Below are 16396 nucleotides of genomic sequence, written 5' to 3'. Positions count from 1 at the left end.
TGGGGGGCCATGAGTCGGGGCCTGCTGGCAGGTGCCCGTCAATGGGTGAGGGACATGAGTCGGTGCCTGCTGGCAGGTGCCCGTCAATGGTGGGTGGGTGGGGGACATGAGTCTAGGCCTGCTGCCAGGTGGCTGTCACTGGGGGATATGGGTCGGGGCCTGCTGGCAGGTGCCCCTCAATGGATGGTGGTTTGTCAATTTCGTGTGGGGGACATGAGTCGGGCATGCTGGCAGGTGCCCGTCTTGGTTGGGGGACATGAGTTGGGGCCTGCTGGCAGGTGCCCGTCAATGGTGGAATGGGTGGACGGGGGAGCATGAGTCGGGGCCTGTTGCCAGGTGGCCGTCAATGGTGGGTGGGTGGGGGGACATGAGTCGGGGCCTGCTGGCAGGTGCCCGTCAATGGTGGGTGGGTGGGGGACATGAATCGGGGCCTGCAGCCAGGTGCCCGTCAATGGTTGGTGGGTTGGTGGGGCACATGAGTCAGGCCCTGCTGGCAGGTGCTCGTCAATGGTGGGTGGGAGGGTGGATGGGGGACATGAGTCAGGGCCTGCTGGCAGGTGCCCATCAATGGTGTTCATATGGACATCAGTCAGGGCATGCTGGCAGGTGCCCGTCAATGGTGGGTGGGTGGGGGCCATGAGTCGGGTCTGGTGGCTGTTGCCCATCTTGGGTGGGGGACATGAGTCGGGGCCTGCTGGCAGGTGCCCGTTAATGGTGGGTGAGTTGGCGAGGGACATGAGTCGGGGCCTGCTAGCAGGTGCCCGTCAATGGTGGGTGGGTGTTCAGGGGACATGAGTCGGGGCCTGCTGCCAGGTGCCCGTCAATGGTGGGTGGGGGGCCAGCGGACATGAGTCGGGGCCTGCTGGCAGGTGCCCGTCAATCGTGGGTGGGTGGGCAACATGAGTCGGGGCCTGCTTCCAGGTGGCCGTCAATGGGTGGGGGACATGAGTCGGGGCCTGCTGCCAGGTGCCCGTCAATGGTGGTTGGGTGGGGGACATGATTCGGGGCCTGCTGCCAGTTGGCCGTCAGTGGTGGTTGGGGGACATGAGTCGGGGCCTGCTGGAAGGTGCCCGTCCATGGTGGGTTGGTGGGGAACATGAGTCTGGGCCTGCTGCCAGGTGGCCGTTATGGGGGACATGAGTCGGGGCCTGCTGGCAGGTGCCTGTCAATGGTGGGTGGGTGGCCGACATGAGTCGGCGACTGCTGGCAGGTGCCTGTCAATGGTGGGTGGGTGGGGGGCCATGAGTCGGGGCCTGCTGGCAGGTGCCCGTCAATGGTCGGTGGGTGGGGGACATGAGTCGGGGCCTGCTGCCAGGTGGCCATCAACGGTTTGGACATGAGTCGGGGCCTGCTGGCAGGTGCCCGTCAATGGAGGGTGGGGGACTTGAATCGGGGCCTGCTGGCAGGTGGGCATCAATGGTGGGTGACTGTCTGGGGGACATGAGTCGGGGCCTGCTGGCAGGTGCCCGTCAATGGGTGGGGACATGAGTCAGTGCTTGCTGGCAGGTGCCCATCAATGGTTGGTGGGTGGGGGGACATGAGTCGGGGCCTGCAGGCAGGTGCCCGTAAATGGTGGGTGGGTGGGGGACATGAGTCGGGGGCCTGCTGCCAGGTGGCTGTCAATGGTGGGTGGGTGGGGGACATGGGTCGGGGCCTGCTGGCAGGTGCCCCTCAATGGATGGTGGTTTGTCAATTTCGTGTGGGGGACATGAATCAGGGCCTGCTGGCAGGTGGCCGTCAATGGTGGGTTGGGGGGGTGGGGGGACACGAGTCGGTGCCTACTGGCTGGTGCCCGTCAATACGGGACATGAGTTGGGACCTGCTGGCAGGTGCCCTTCATTGGTGGGTGGGTGGGGGACATGAGTCGGGGCCTGCTGCCAGGTTGCCGTCAAAGGTGGTTGCGTGGGGAAACGAGTCGGGGCCTGCTGCCAGGTGGCCGTCAATGGGTGGTGGACATGAGTCGGGGCCTGCTGGCAGGTGCCCGTCAATGGTGGGTGGGTGAGGGACATGAGTCTGGGCCTGCTGGCAGGTGCCCGTCAATGGTGGGTGGGTGGCTTGGGGGACATGAGTCGGGGCCTGCAGCCAGGTGGCCATCAATGGTGGGTGGGTGGGGGGACATGAGTCGGGGCCTGCTGGCAGGAGCCCGTTAATGGTGGGTGGGAGGGGGACATGAGTCGGGGCCTGCTGGCAGGTGCCCATCAATGGTTGGTGGGTGGAGGGACATGAGTCGGGGCCTGCAGGCAGGTGCCCGTAAATGGTGGGTGGGTGGGGGACATGAGTCGGGGCCTGCTGCCAGGTGGCTGTCAATGGTGGGTGGGTGGGGGACATGGGTCGGGGCCTGCTGGCAGGTGCCCCTCAATGGATGGTGGTTTGTCAATTTCGTGTGGGGGACATGAATCAGGGCCTGCTGGCAGGTGGCCGTCAATGGTGGGTTGGGGGGTTGGGGGGACATGAGTTGGGGCCTGCTGCCAGGTGGCCGTCAATGGTGGGTGGGTGGGGAGACATGTGTCGGGGCCTGCTGGCGGGTGCCCATCATTTTGGGGGACATGAGTCAGGGCCTGCTGGCAGTTGCCCATCAATGGTTGGTATATGGACATCAGTCGGGGCCTGCTGGCAGGTGCCCGTCAATGGTGGGTGGGTGGGGGGACATGAGTCGAGGCCTGCTGGCAGGTGCATGTCAATGGTTGCTGGGTTGTCGACATGAGTCGAGGCCTGCTGCCAGGTGGCCATCAATGGTGGGTGGGTGGGGGACATGAGTCGAGGGCTGCTGCCAGGCGGCCATCAATGGTGGGTGGGTGGGGGACATGAGTCGGGGTCTGGTGGCAGTTGCCCATCTTGGGTGGGGGACATGAGTTGGGGCCTGCTGGCAGGTACCCGTCAATGGTGGGTGGGTGGTTGGGGGACATGTGTCGGGGCCTGCTGGCAGGTGGGCGTCAATGGTGGGTGGGTGGGGGACATGAGTCGGGGCCTGCTGGCAGGTGCCCGTCAATGGGTGAGGGACATGAGTCGGTGCCTGCTGGCAGGTGCCCGTCAATGGTGGGTGGGTGGGGGACATGAGTCGGGGCCTGCTGCCAGGTGGCTGTCACTGGGGGATATGGGTCGGGGCCTGCTGGCAGGTGCCCCTCAATGGATGGTGGTTTGTCAATTTCGTGTGGGGGACATGAGTCGGGCATGCTGGCAGGTGCCCGTCTTGGTTGGGGGACATGAGTTGGGTCCTGCTGGCAGGTGCCCGTCAATGGTTGATTGGGTGGACGGGGGGACATGAGTCGGGGCCTGTTGCCAGGTGGCCGTCAATGGTGGGTGGGTGGGGGGACATGAGTCGGGGCCTGCTGGCAGGTGCCCGTCAATGGTGGGTGGGTGGGGGACATGAGTCGGGGCCTGCAGCCAGGTGCCCGTCAATGGTTGGTGGGTTGGTGGGGCACATGAGTCAGGCCCTGTTGGCAGGTGCTCGTCAATGGTGGGTGGGAGGGTGGATGGGGGACATGAGTCAGGGCCTGCTGGCAGGTGCCCATCAATGGTGTTTATATGGACATCAGTCAGGGCATGCTGGCAGGTGCTCGTCAATGGTGGGTGAGTTGGCGAGGGACATGAGTCGGGGCCTGCTAGCAGGTGCCCGTCAATGGTGGGTGGGTGTTCAGGGGACATGAGTCGGGGCCTGCTGCCAGGTGCCCGTCAATGGTGGGTGGGGGGCCAGGGGACATGAGTCGGGGCCTGCTGGCAGGTGCCCGTCAATGGTGGGTGGGGAACATGAGTCGGGGCCTGCTTCCAGGTGGCCGTCAATGGGTGGGGGACATGAGTCGGGGCCTGCTGCCAGGTGCCCATCAATGGTGGGTGGGTGGGGGACATGAGTCGGGGCCTGCTGCCAGGTGGCCGTCAGTGGTGGTTGGGGGACATGAGTCGGGGCCTGCTGGAAGGTGCCCGTCCATGGTGGGTTGGTGGGGAACATGAGTCTGGGCCTGCTGCCAGGTGGCCGTTATGGGGGACATGAGTCGGGGCCTGCTGGCAGGTGCCTGTCAATGGTGGGTGGGTGGCCGACATGAGTCGGCGACTGCTGGCAGGTGCCTGTCCATGGTGGGTGGGTGGGGGGCCATGAGTCGGGGCCTGCTGGCAGGTGCCCGTCAATGGTCGGTGGGTGGGGGACATGAGTCGGGGCCTGCTGCCAGGTGGCCATCAACGGTTTGGACATGAGTCGGGCCTGCTGGCAGGTGCCCATCAATGGAGGGTGGGGGACTTGAATCGGGGCCTGCTGGCAGGTGGGCGTCAATGGTGGGTGAGTGTCTGGGGGACATGAGTCGGGGCCTGCTGGCAGGTCCCCGTCAATGGATGGGGGACATGAGTCAGTGCTTGCTGGCAGGTGCCCATCAATGGTTGGTGGGTGGGGGGACATGAGTCGGGGCCTGCAGGCAGGTGCCCGTCAATGGTGGGTGGGGGACATGTGTCGGGGGCCTGCTGCCAGGTGGCTGTCAATGGTGGGTGGGTGGGGGACATGGGTCGGGGCCTGCTGGCAGGTGCCCCTCAATGGATGGTGGTTTGTCAATTTCGTGTGGGGGACATGAATCGGGGCCTGCTGGCAGGTGGCCGTCAATGGTGGGTTGGGGGGATGGGGGACATGAGTCGGGGCCTGCTGCCAGGTGGCCGTCAATGGTGGGTGGGTGGGGAGACATGTGTCGGGGCCTGCTGGCAGGTGCCCATCAATTTGGGGGACATGAGTCAGGGCCTGCTGGCAGTTGCCCATCAATGGTTGGTATATGGACATCAGTCGGGGCCTGCTGGCAGGTGCCCGTCAATGGTTGGTGGGTGTGGGGACATGAGTCGAGGCCTGCTGGCAGGTGCCTGTCAATGGTTGGCGGGTTGTCGACATGAGTCAAGGCCTGCTGCCAGGGGGCCATCAATGGTGGGTGGGTGGGGGACATGAGTCGGGGTCTGGTGGCAGTTGCCCATCTTGGGTGGGGGACATGAGCTGGGGCCTGCTGGCAGGTACCCGTCAATGGTGGGTGGGTGGTTGGGGGACATGAGTCGGGGCCTGCTGGCAGGTGGCCATCAGTGGTGGGTGGGTGGGAGACAAGACTCGGGGCCTGCTGGCAGGTGCCCGTCAATGGTGGGTGGGGGACATGAGTCGGGGCCTGCTGGCAGGTGCCTGTCAATCTGGGTGGGGGACATGAGTCGGGGCCTGCTGCCAGGTGCCCGTCAATGGTTGGGTGGGGGACATGAGTCGGGGCCTGCTGGCACGTGCCCGTCAATGGTGGGTGGGTGGGGGACATGAGTTGGGGCTCACAGGTGCCTGGTGCCATGTGGGCTGCCTACAGGGCATGGTCAGGGTTGTAGGGTAGTCCCCTGTTGTGTGGGCTGCCTGCAGGGCATGGGGAGGGGGGAAAGGGCACACCCGGGAGGGGCCACAATGCCAAATCGCGTGTAAAACTTCCTGCGCACCCCTGAAATACTCGTACCCCGCTCGCCCCAGGCCTATCGCGTGTGAAACTTCCCGCATACCCCAGAAATACACATACCCTGCTCGCGCAAGGCCTATCGCGTGTGAGACTCCCTGCGTACCCCCGAAATACATGTCCCCTACTCGCCCAAGGCCTTTTGTATGTGAAACTTCCTGCACCCCCGAAATACACGTACCCTGCTCGCGCAAGGCCTATCGCGTGTGCAACTTCCCGCGCACCCCCGAAATACACATAACCCACTCACCCAAGGCCTATCGCGTGTCAAACTCCCCACGTACCCCCAAAATACACGTACCCCACTCGCCCAAGGCCTATCGCGTGTGAAACTTCCCGCGCACCCCCGAAATATACGTACCCCGCTCGCTCAAGGCCTATCGTGTGTGAAACTCCCTGCGTACCCCCGAAATACATGTACCCCACTCGCGCCGGGCCTATTGTGTGTGAAACTTCCCGTGCACCCCCGAAATACATGTACCCCGCTTGCCCATGGCCTATTGCATGTGAAACTCCCTGCATACCCCCGATATACACGTACCCCCCTCGTGCAAGGCTATCGCGTGCACCCCTGGAATACATGCAGGCAGCCCATCCGGCCTCCCCATGCCCCGCAGGCAGCATATTCACCCTCCCCATGCCCCGCAGGCAGCCCATCCACCCTGGGCATGCCCCACAGGCAGCCCACACCACAGGGGGGACTTTTTCCACGCAATTTACCTGGCGCGAGCGGGGTACGTGTATTCCGAGGGGTGCACAGGGAGTTTAACACGCGATAGGCCTGGCGCGAGCGTGGTACGTGTATTCCGAGGGGTGCGTGGGGAGTTTTACGTGCATTTTCGCTGGCACGAGCGGGGTACGTGTATTCCGAGGGGTGCGCGGGGAGTTTTACACGCGATGAGCCTAGCGCGAGTGGGGTACGTGTATTCTGGGGCGTCCACAGGAGTTTTACATGCGTTTTCGTAGTTGGGGGCCTGTATGCTGGTCCACTGGCCTTTGCGCCATGTACTGGATTTGTGCAATGTTTTTGCCGCACGGGACGGGGTTAGGGCCATAACTGGCACTGCTGCAGGGTCGCTGCGCCACTCTGCGTCACGGCTGCTTATGGATATATTAATCCATAAATACGCTGTGCGTCTAAATGGGTTTTGGCGCACGCGGCTGGTGCATTCTGCCGCATGCGCACTCTGTGGGCCAGCCGCATGCTCCACTTGTGCGCCGAGTTCTATGAATTACCCCCATAATGTTTTGCGAAGAACTGTTCACTTCACACACAACCCCATCTCAATCCATTACAGCTACTCTAAAAATATGAAGAGTTTTGATGATTTAAAATAAATTATGACAAATCCTAGATATAGTCCTACTCGGGGATGACAAACTTCCTCTGTTCTTCTTGGTGGTGTTGAAAGGGGATAAGGTTTTCTTTAAATATTTTGGGATACAGATCACCAAGTCATTTGATGCATTCTTACTGGCTAATTTGGGTCCCATGATCCTAGATATAAGGAGAGACATGAAGAGATGGCGCTTCCTGGCCACACCCTCTAAGCGCTGCCTACCCATCACTAAGACAAACCTCCTTCCAACGGTTGTTTTTCTATTTCATTCATTGACGATTGGCATTATATCTATTGTGGCAAGAGGGCTAGCCTATCCAAAATGGTTTTGGCTGCTCCAAGAGGATGGAGGGAGCCTGGCGTGGCCAGACATACCGAAATGTTACTATACAGCAGAGTGGTAGGCCAGAGCAGCAATGAACCCACCACAAAATGTACTGAGCGACAGAAAGTATAAACTCCATCAGACCATAGGACAGAATCCACACCACTTCTACGAGACCAGGGAAACAGTCAGCATACAAGGTACGTATCACACTTCATGCTTATGGAAAATAGCCAAATGCACGGCCACCCATCCGCACAAATCTGCTATCGTACGCTACTTAAGACATATCACCATGAGAATACAGCTATCCCCCACAACAAAAATTCAATCTAGCTGGACACAAAATGTATCTCCTGCACTCGCACACTCTCCAGACCATCTCACAGCACCCATCCACATGCCAGCTCGACATGGGTAGCTAACAGCGACTTGTCCACCTCTGCCTACCTTCATATTGGTTAAAATGCACACACACACACACACATTCTAAACTCCTCTGACGAATTTCCCATACCTTGGATTTCGTTCCCCCAAGGGCATTCACCTACAGTGCCTTGAGGCAATACCAATTGGAAAATGTATGACTGTATATGGAGACACATTTTGACTATCCTGATTTGATTATTCGCATGGCTCCTGAAACCTCATAGACCTCCTGCATTACACCTTCAGCTGATCCAAAAAGAAAACCTAACTATTTTGGATATAGGGACAAAGAAGTCTGAACTCATATCATCTCTGGTGTTGTGCACCTCGATTTTTGTTAATTAATCCTACATTCTCACTGTCAGACAGGTGTAGGTCCTTTGCGCCAAAGGGCAGGTGGGTTTGAAAGGTCTGTGTAACTCTTTGATAAAGGTATTAATAAGCCATTCCCTGCATGTAAAAATCTATGTGGCCTTCGTGAACTAGAGCAATTTATGTATACTCAACTACGGCAAGGGGCTCTCAGAAGAGAAATCAATCATGGGTTTACCAGATCATCTACTAATTTTGAAAGGTGGATATTATTATCTGACACAAAAAACGGATTCGCCAGCAACTTGTAAACATTACCTGCGAAATGCATGCGGATGTAATGTAGCGGGAATCAGAACTAGACGAAGATCTGGCCGACAAGGAAACCTATGTGATCTGGGCGAAAATAGCGTATAGTTCCCTTCACCAGACATTTTCAATTCACTCCAGCCAGAATTGCACAAGATGGACTCGGCAGCCTCGCCTCTGTTTTGGACATTTTGTGGGGGTCACAATTTACTGTCCCATATTCTCCTGCACATCAAGGAGGCAATTGGAGGGCCCATCCCGGAAACTTTAGAGGTGAATCTTTTTGGCCTAACATTCAAAATATTTGTAGGCCTTTAGACATGACTACCAGGTATGTAGGCCCAATGTAAGTAATGTTAGTCAATAGACACCGGATTTTCAGATGGTGTTATCATCATCTAAAAATGTGCAGTCAAGTATGCATGTATGTATGTGTCTTGATATGGGCAAAATCTTCCTCGGGGCCAGCCCTTTGAGAGCAAAAATACCCAATTCAGCCCAAAATACAGGTTCTATTGTGCTGAGCAGTGATCTCATGCTAGTGACAAATGACACCCTCAAAGTTTTAGCATATTTATTCTAAGCAGTGAATTTCATATACATTTGGGATTCAAGTTAAAGAATATTACAAAGCATAAACTTAGAACAATGCAAAATATAGTGAAACATGGAACTTAGATAAACATAGAGAAACATAGAGAAATATAGAGAAACATAGAGAAACACAGTCTTACGTCCCTTTAATCAGCACTGGGAGACCTGGGCTTTTCATAGAAAAACAATGCTGGAGGACACCGTGAGAGCCAATTCCGGGCACTTGACTGTACACGAATCAAGTCCACAGGACGATCTCCCCCCGAGTCATGTGTGCATGGATATTTTATAATCTCTTGCTGTCAGTCACCATGACGCACAGTTCCAGAACTTTCCCTGTGCAACTGGCTCATGGAAAAAACCCAACTCTGTCTGAGAGGCACCCTGCTCGCTCCTACCCCTCCCTGGTTCCCATCTGCGCTGGCTGAGGAATGTCTTATCAGTACCTTCCCAGAGAAAAGGAAGATTAGCTTGGAGCCAGGGCTACCGTTAGTGAGGCTGAATATTCTAAGGGAAGCAGGGATGTATTAACCCCATCTGCAAGCTCTAAAAGGCATGCACTCATAGCTTAGTGTTTATAGCGCTTAAGACTGGCTATCTAAGCGCTATATAGGTGCCATGATGTTCCAAACACTCCAAAAATACCTATTAGCTACATAGCTAGGGGCCCTCTCCCTGCCTGTCTATCAACAATGCATAATGTGACCTATTTCATACTAGGCCTGCATATTCCTTGTAGCTCACTACTGCATAATGGAAGTGCTACAACAGACTACTGTCAGCATTTTTAGCACATACCTTGAATACACTATTGGCTTTCAGCGGCTAATGCTGTCATCTAAAGCCCTGATTGGCAAGGCTGCAATTTCGTGTATCACTACATTCCACCCCTATTCAACGTTTGTGCGACAAATGCTGACTAATACCTATCAATATAGTATTTAGTGCAGTGATAAAGACCTAGGGGCTTTGCAAGAGGTTTAAGCAAACTATCTTCTAGCGGTTAGTTAGCGTGGCATGCAAGGTAAAACACTACCTAAACAAAAATGTACACAAAGTGAACAGTGACATATACCCTTGCCAAAACCTGGCCTACACAAAGTGAACATGGACATTTACTCTAGCCAAAACCTGGCCTACACAAAAATACCTACACCAAGTGAACATGGACATTTACTCTAGCCAAAACATGGCCTACACAAAAATACCTAAATCAATTTTGTATAACTGATTGTCAGTTAAAAAGCAGCATGCAGTTAAAATGTCAAGGCAATCCAGTGTAGTCTAATCTACAATGCACTATTGCATTTATGTATGGTTACCAATTCTAAAACCTGGCAGCCTTTCACTCTAAGGGCCTACCTCCCCCTGATCCCAGGGCATTCAAGCGTGACTATGGGCTGTGTGACTAGACACTTCCCCCAGGTAGGTGGAACCCAACCAGAAACCATCTAATTTCGTGAACAAGGTGAACCCATGGGCACCAGGTTGTCTAAATAAAAACAATTCTACTAATTTACATCAAGCATGGCATGTGTTATTCATGCAATCAAAAGCAAGCAATTCAATCCATATGTATGCTGGTAACTGTAGCTCTGCGTGCCAGTGTGTGGAGGATGGTCGCCCCCACCCAGTAAAAAGCCAACACCTGCTGATCAAACAATGTTTGCCATACAATGCATCGTGTGTATTTAGCAGTCTTGTTGACCTGCCCTATGGCAGACAAAAATGTCTTCATGTCTAAAATTCTGTCATCTTCAGTTGGCTGTCAATACTTGTAGCAGTGCTGGGCATATCAATGGGCCCCACTAGGCCAGAAGTTCTATGGCAGAGCTGGCATCAGAACCCATAGTGGCTAGCTTATAGTGCATAGTTTCTATGTCACAAGCATATAAAGCTCCTGCAATTAATGAATCTAGCTCCCTAGCTACGCGCACTCTAGTGATGGGCCATAGAAATGGACTCCATTTGTAGCAGCTTGGTAGTACTAAGGAAACATTGCCTCATGATAAATCTATGTCTAAGTGTATCACTGTAATAATGGAGGTGTGCATTACCAGCCTACAATTTACATGTTGCCTTACTACTGGAAAATCTAACATGCAGTGTCTACCTATGGTGACTTGGAGAATACTCTTCTTCAAGTGGGATATCTACCATATACAATATTAACTTTAGCCACAAACACCATACTACTATCCGGCAGTGGCTGTTTCATCACATTAAACAAATTCATTTAGTCAAGTTATAGTCCATAAAATCTTGGCGAGAACACTCGCTGCAGTTCTTGGTCAGAAAAACATCACATTAGACAAATTAAACAAATGGTATCCATTCAGTGACAAAAGATGCCCGACAATGTGCCAGGCCAGTACACTAGCAATTCCATGTGGATACTCATTTGTAGCGCTTTTCCAAAGAATTATTCCAAATGTCTACAATCAAAAGGTGACTCTTTGCATTAGTGTGCTGGAGACAGCTGTCCCCACAAAAACATGAAACTGGTTGGTTTAACAAAAACCGTGTCACACTCTGTGTCATAAAATCAAACATCAAGTCAGTCATGGTTTCATTTACCTGCCTTAAGCTGGCTGTAAAAGTATCCAGTGTTTCAAAGATTACCATTTCAAATTATAGCTCATACACTTGGCAGCATTACTTCAATTAAGAATCTTAACCTACGCACAGGTGACTTTGATGTGCGCACTCATCTTATCTCAAAATAAATTACGCTCCTGCTTGCATAATTCTGCTGCCCCAACAGTTCATAAATCATTCTCCTGCCTACGTGCAATGTAGAATATTTTTTTTTCTTCAAAAAACAAAACATCTCTGGTTAAAGCAATTCAGTTGGAAGAGTAAAACCATTTCGTTTTTTCAGATTCATCTCAACAGTGCATTTAAAAACCATTTTTCAATGTGTTAGCATTCAATTGCTGTGTCACACAGCTGTTTGTGGTGCCTGATGTTACAGTCCACAATTCATTGTCCATAGTCCTTTAAACAAGAAAGGGCAAGTCATGTCAATTAAGTTATTTCCAGCAACTGAATCATTTGAATGTGTAGCATCAAATATTTGATAATTAGCCAAGTCTGCACCGTGCCAGTTCAGCAGAAGTTATTACTCTGTTGGACACCTTTCGCAGGTTGCAGCATTGAGTGCGGTGCAGGGCACGTTTAAAGTTGAAATAGCATGTTGCAGTGGCTCGCTTTCTCTGAGAATGCGTCTGTTTCCTTGATCAGTGTCACCCGGCATTTGCACACGTCTACCCCCCAATCTATTTCTTGGTTATTTGCCTAGGCAAAATACAAACAGAAATGTTAGGATTTCATCAAAAGTTCAATATCATTATTCTTCATGTTAGGATGTCATCAAAACTTCAATATCAGCGTTATCCACCCCTTCCCATAATACCACCCCCATCTTCAAAAAGTCTCATCAGGTAACTACACACTTTGTCATTGCTACTGCAATTATTTATCACCCTTCTGCATGTTTCTGGGGGCTTATTTACACTCAACCATACGGGGTGTAACTGCCTAATCACAAACTCATTTGTGCAATGCAATCATAGTTGGTCAATGGTACCTCAGACTGATCTGTGCTTTTACAAAGCCATATAATATGTACCCAGGTCGCACAATGCTTTTCTTTTTCACCAAAGCGATTACAAATGCCAGGCGCCAACTTGCTTCCAGTGTCTCATGATCTTGATTTAGTTTGCCCTGCTGGCATCACTCCATTTTTCAAAGGTAAAGTCTTTCAGTCCAATACCGCTTACAGTTGCACAAGCAGCTGTTTATTTTTCTTTCCTTACAGGCAGTGTCTTTTCAAGCCTCTGGTTTTTTCACTTGTCATTTTGTCAAAGGGTGTTTGCTGTTTCTTGAACCACCCCTTTGAGTGCGATAGTCTAAGTCAGTTTCTTTTGTTGCTTCAACAAATCATTCATTCTTGCACTAAGCCGTGTGGCTTCTGGATCATGGCTAATGTGCAGTGTTCATGTTATACTTCAAAGCCCCGCTCTGCATGTTGTCTCTTGCAAAACGGCTAAGCACTTTTGTCAGTTTTGCTTCCATCTGGAATGCCATAATGTCTTTGTCAGTTACTCCATCCCTGGCAATGTAGCTTGCAGTTTGCCAGATGTGTATTTTCTCTTCTCAAAGCGCCTAGAGGTTTCTTCTCCAGTGCACAGCGCTTTACTTCAGTTCACATCACATGGAGCATTGGAATGCAGCTTGCACAGCAATAGCGTTTCACTTCACTTCACATCACATCACATTGGAATGCGGTTTGCACAGTAATGTCTGTTGGAATGGGCAGCTGTCTTTTCTTGGCCCATTCACAGATGCATATGTAAATGTTCAGATGTGATGTGCCCGTCTGCCATCCTGCATGAAGCCTTTGTTTCCCTACCACAGTGTTCATGGGCAAATTCTTTACTTCTGAACAGCTCTCTGTCTTTGCTCCCCCTTCCTCAGGAATGCAGGCATGTTTATCTTTCGTGTGCACCTGGGAGCGCCATGAGCACGCAGCATGCTTATCTCTTTTGACTATAACTCTTACACTGTGGCGGCTTCAATGGGAAGCACTCGTTTCAGACAGTTCACCCAGATTAACTCTTTCTTGTACTGTTTCTGCTTTTGTTTGCCTTCCTTTCGCACACCTCGCCCAAGACAGCTTCAAGGCACAAGCTCTGCACACACAGCAAGACTCTTGTTTTCAAAAGCGGCACTTTTCTTGTCATCAGATTCTACTCCATGTAATTTTGCAAAATGTCAAAGCGTCTTTTTGCCTGTTTTTAAACTGATTAATGTCCCATTTAAAAGCATACGTTTTCTTTTCTTGTAATGTGCGATCTTTCAAGAGAACTCACAACCCATTAAATCTTTGTGCTATCTTATCACACACAGATGTTTCATTCTGTTGTACCATTGCCAAACTATAACCACTCATTTCAGTGCATTTAAAAAATAAAAATGCCAATGTTTAGTGCAGCTCCCTGCACGTTTTCCTGCAAGAACAACCCACACTCTATATATTGCTTGTGGGCTGTTTAATGTGTCAACAACATTTTTTCATCATGTATCACAGTCAACAGGACACTATTTCCAAATCATACATCACTTATAAGGCAACAGCACAAATCCATGGCATAGCATGGGATCAAAAATACTCCAGGGGCAATTTAGAAAAATATAAATTGTTTTTCCCCCCAACCATTGCAAACTGATTCTGCAAATTCAAATCAATACACAAAAATCGAAAATCCAAATAACATTCACTCACTTTCCTTTTAAGTGAGTCTCTCACCCATTAAAAGCATGGCACAGCTTAAAATGCAATATAACCATGTTAGTGTGTTTCCTTTAAACAGAATTCGCCACCACCAGCACATGGAATTTTACAGTTGCCAAAAGAAAAAAAAAACTCTTTAGGCTCTCAGCACAGATGTTACTCATTCTCCTAAGCATGGCTCCTCATTATTCAGGAATGCCAACACTCAAAAGCATACATCAAAAAAGCGAACCTTCGCCTCCGAACATTACAGCCCCCACTCGCTAGCACACTGGGGCTGAGTCAATGGTTAAATCACTATTCACAATTTGCATGTCAAATCCTTGCAATTATTTTTCTCTTTTCCCTCATGACAGAATAGAGATGAGAACTCCGTCTCATTATGCATTCCAAATTACAACTTTAAACTGGGGAAACCGCATGATAAAATTCTTTTCTAATTGAGCATACATCTTTCTTGACCATTCATCAGAGTGCTTTAAACAAAGCCATTTCCCGCTCGTTTATCGCCTTGTACTCCCTGGCACCAGTCCCATGCAATAAGTCAGTCACGACTGATTTACTGAAGGGAGTCTTAACCACACAAGCTATCGGCCACGGCAAGCCGACACAACATTGCTGCCTTTTGAAGTCTCAGAGCTGCAGTGAGACCACCAAGGAAATGCGACAGCCTGCTCCCCACTCTACACTGTGTTCTCTCACACATTTTGTCATGTCATAGCATGGCACTGCTCTTCACAAATCCCACAAAGCTGCCACCAAATGTCTTGATATGGGCAAAATCTTCCTCGGGGCCAGCCCTTTGAGAGCAAAAATACCCAATTCAGCCCAAAATACAGGTTCTATTGTGCTGAGCAGTGATCTCATGCTAGTGACAAATGACACCCTCAAAGTTTTAGCATATTTATTCTAAGCAGTGAATTTCATATACATTTGGGATTCAAGTTAAAGAATATTACAAAGCATAAACTTAGAACAATGCAAAATATAGTGAAACATGGAACTTAGATAAACATAGAGAAACATAGAGAAATATAGAGAAACATAGAGAAACACAGTCTTACGTCCCTTTAATCAGCACTGGGAGACCTGGGCTTTTCATAGAAAAACAATGCTGGAGGACACCGTGAGAGCCAATTCCGGGCACTTGACTGTACACGAATCAAGTCCACAGGACGATCTCCCCCCGAGTCATGTGTGCATGGATATTTTATAATCTCTTGCTGTCAGTCACCATGACGCACAGTTCCAGAACTTTCCCTGTGCAACTGGCTCATGGAAAAAACCCAACTCTCTCTGAGAGGCACCCTGCTCGCTCCTACCCCTCCCTGGTTCCCATCTGCGCTGGCTGAGGAATGTCTTATCAGTACCTTCCCAGAGAAAAGGAAGATTAGCTTGGAGCCAGGGCTACCGTTAGTGAGGCTGAATATTCTAAGGGAAGCAGGGATGTATTAACCCCATCTGCAAGCTCTAAAAGGCATGCACTCATAGCTTAGTGTTTATAGCGCTTAAGACTGGCTATCTAAGCGCTATATAGGTGCCATGATGTTCCAAACACTCCAAAAATACCTATTAGCTACATAGCTAGGGGCCCTCTCCCTGCCTGTCTATCAACAATGCATAATGTGACCTATTTCATACTAGGCCTGCATATTCCTTGTAGCTCACTACTGCATAATGGAAGTGCTACAACAGACTACTGTCAGCATTTTTAGCACATACCTTGAATACACTATTGGCTTTCAGCGGCTAATGCTGTCATCTAAAGCCCTGATTGGCAAGGCTGCAATTTCGTGTATCACTACAGTATGTATGTATGGGGTTTATAAAGCACAACAACTAGCTGGGAAGCAATGGAGAGATTACAAAGAGGACGCACCAAGGGGTACAAGTGAGAGCTGGAGTGAGCAAGGGAGCAGGTGAGGGTTGAGCTCCAGAGGGGAAGAAAGGGTTCAGTGGATCACAATTATTAAGATTGGCCCAATGTACTAGCACTACTAATAGAAGTAAGTTAGGAACATGGCGTCCTCTTTCTTTGTCTTGTTCTAACAATACTTTGCTTGGGGCACAGGAGTCCTCTCTCCTATGCTCACCATATAAGAAAATCCGCCATAGGGGGAAAGGGTGTGCTAAGACAGTGCAGGTGGCATGCACCAGAGAAACGTAAACAAAATCACAGAGGCGCTGTAGGATTATTTCGCGTGTTTTGGGAGCACAGCACCATTGCATGGGATTAATGTATTGCTATAATGTGGTACAGCAAGCCATGTGTTGCCAATGTGACATGGGCATGTAAATGAAGACAGGCTACTCAGTCAAAAACACAAGCAATTTTTATCACATTTAA

This window comes from Ambystoma mexicanum, chromosome 1p (assembly GCF_040938575.1).
Source record: "Ambystoma mexicanum isolate Mex_15411 chromosome 1p, UKY_AmexF1_1, whole genome shotgun sequence".
NCBI lineage: Eukaryota > Metazoa > Chordata > Amphibia > Caudata > Ambystomatidae > Ambystoma > Ambystoma mexicanum.
Note: the sequence above shows the minus strand (reverse complement) of the source record.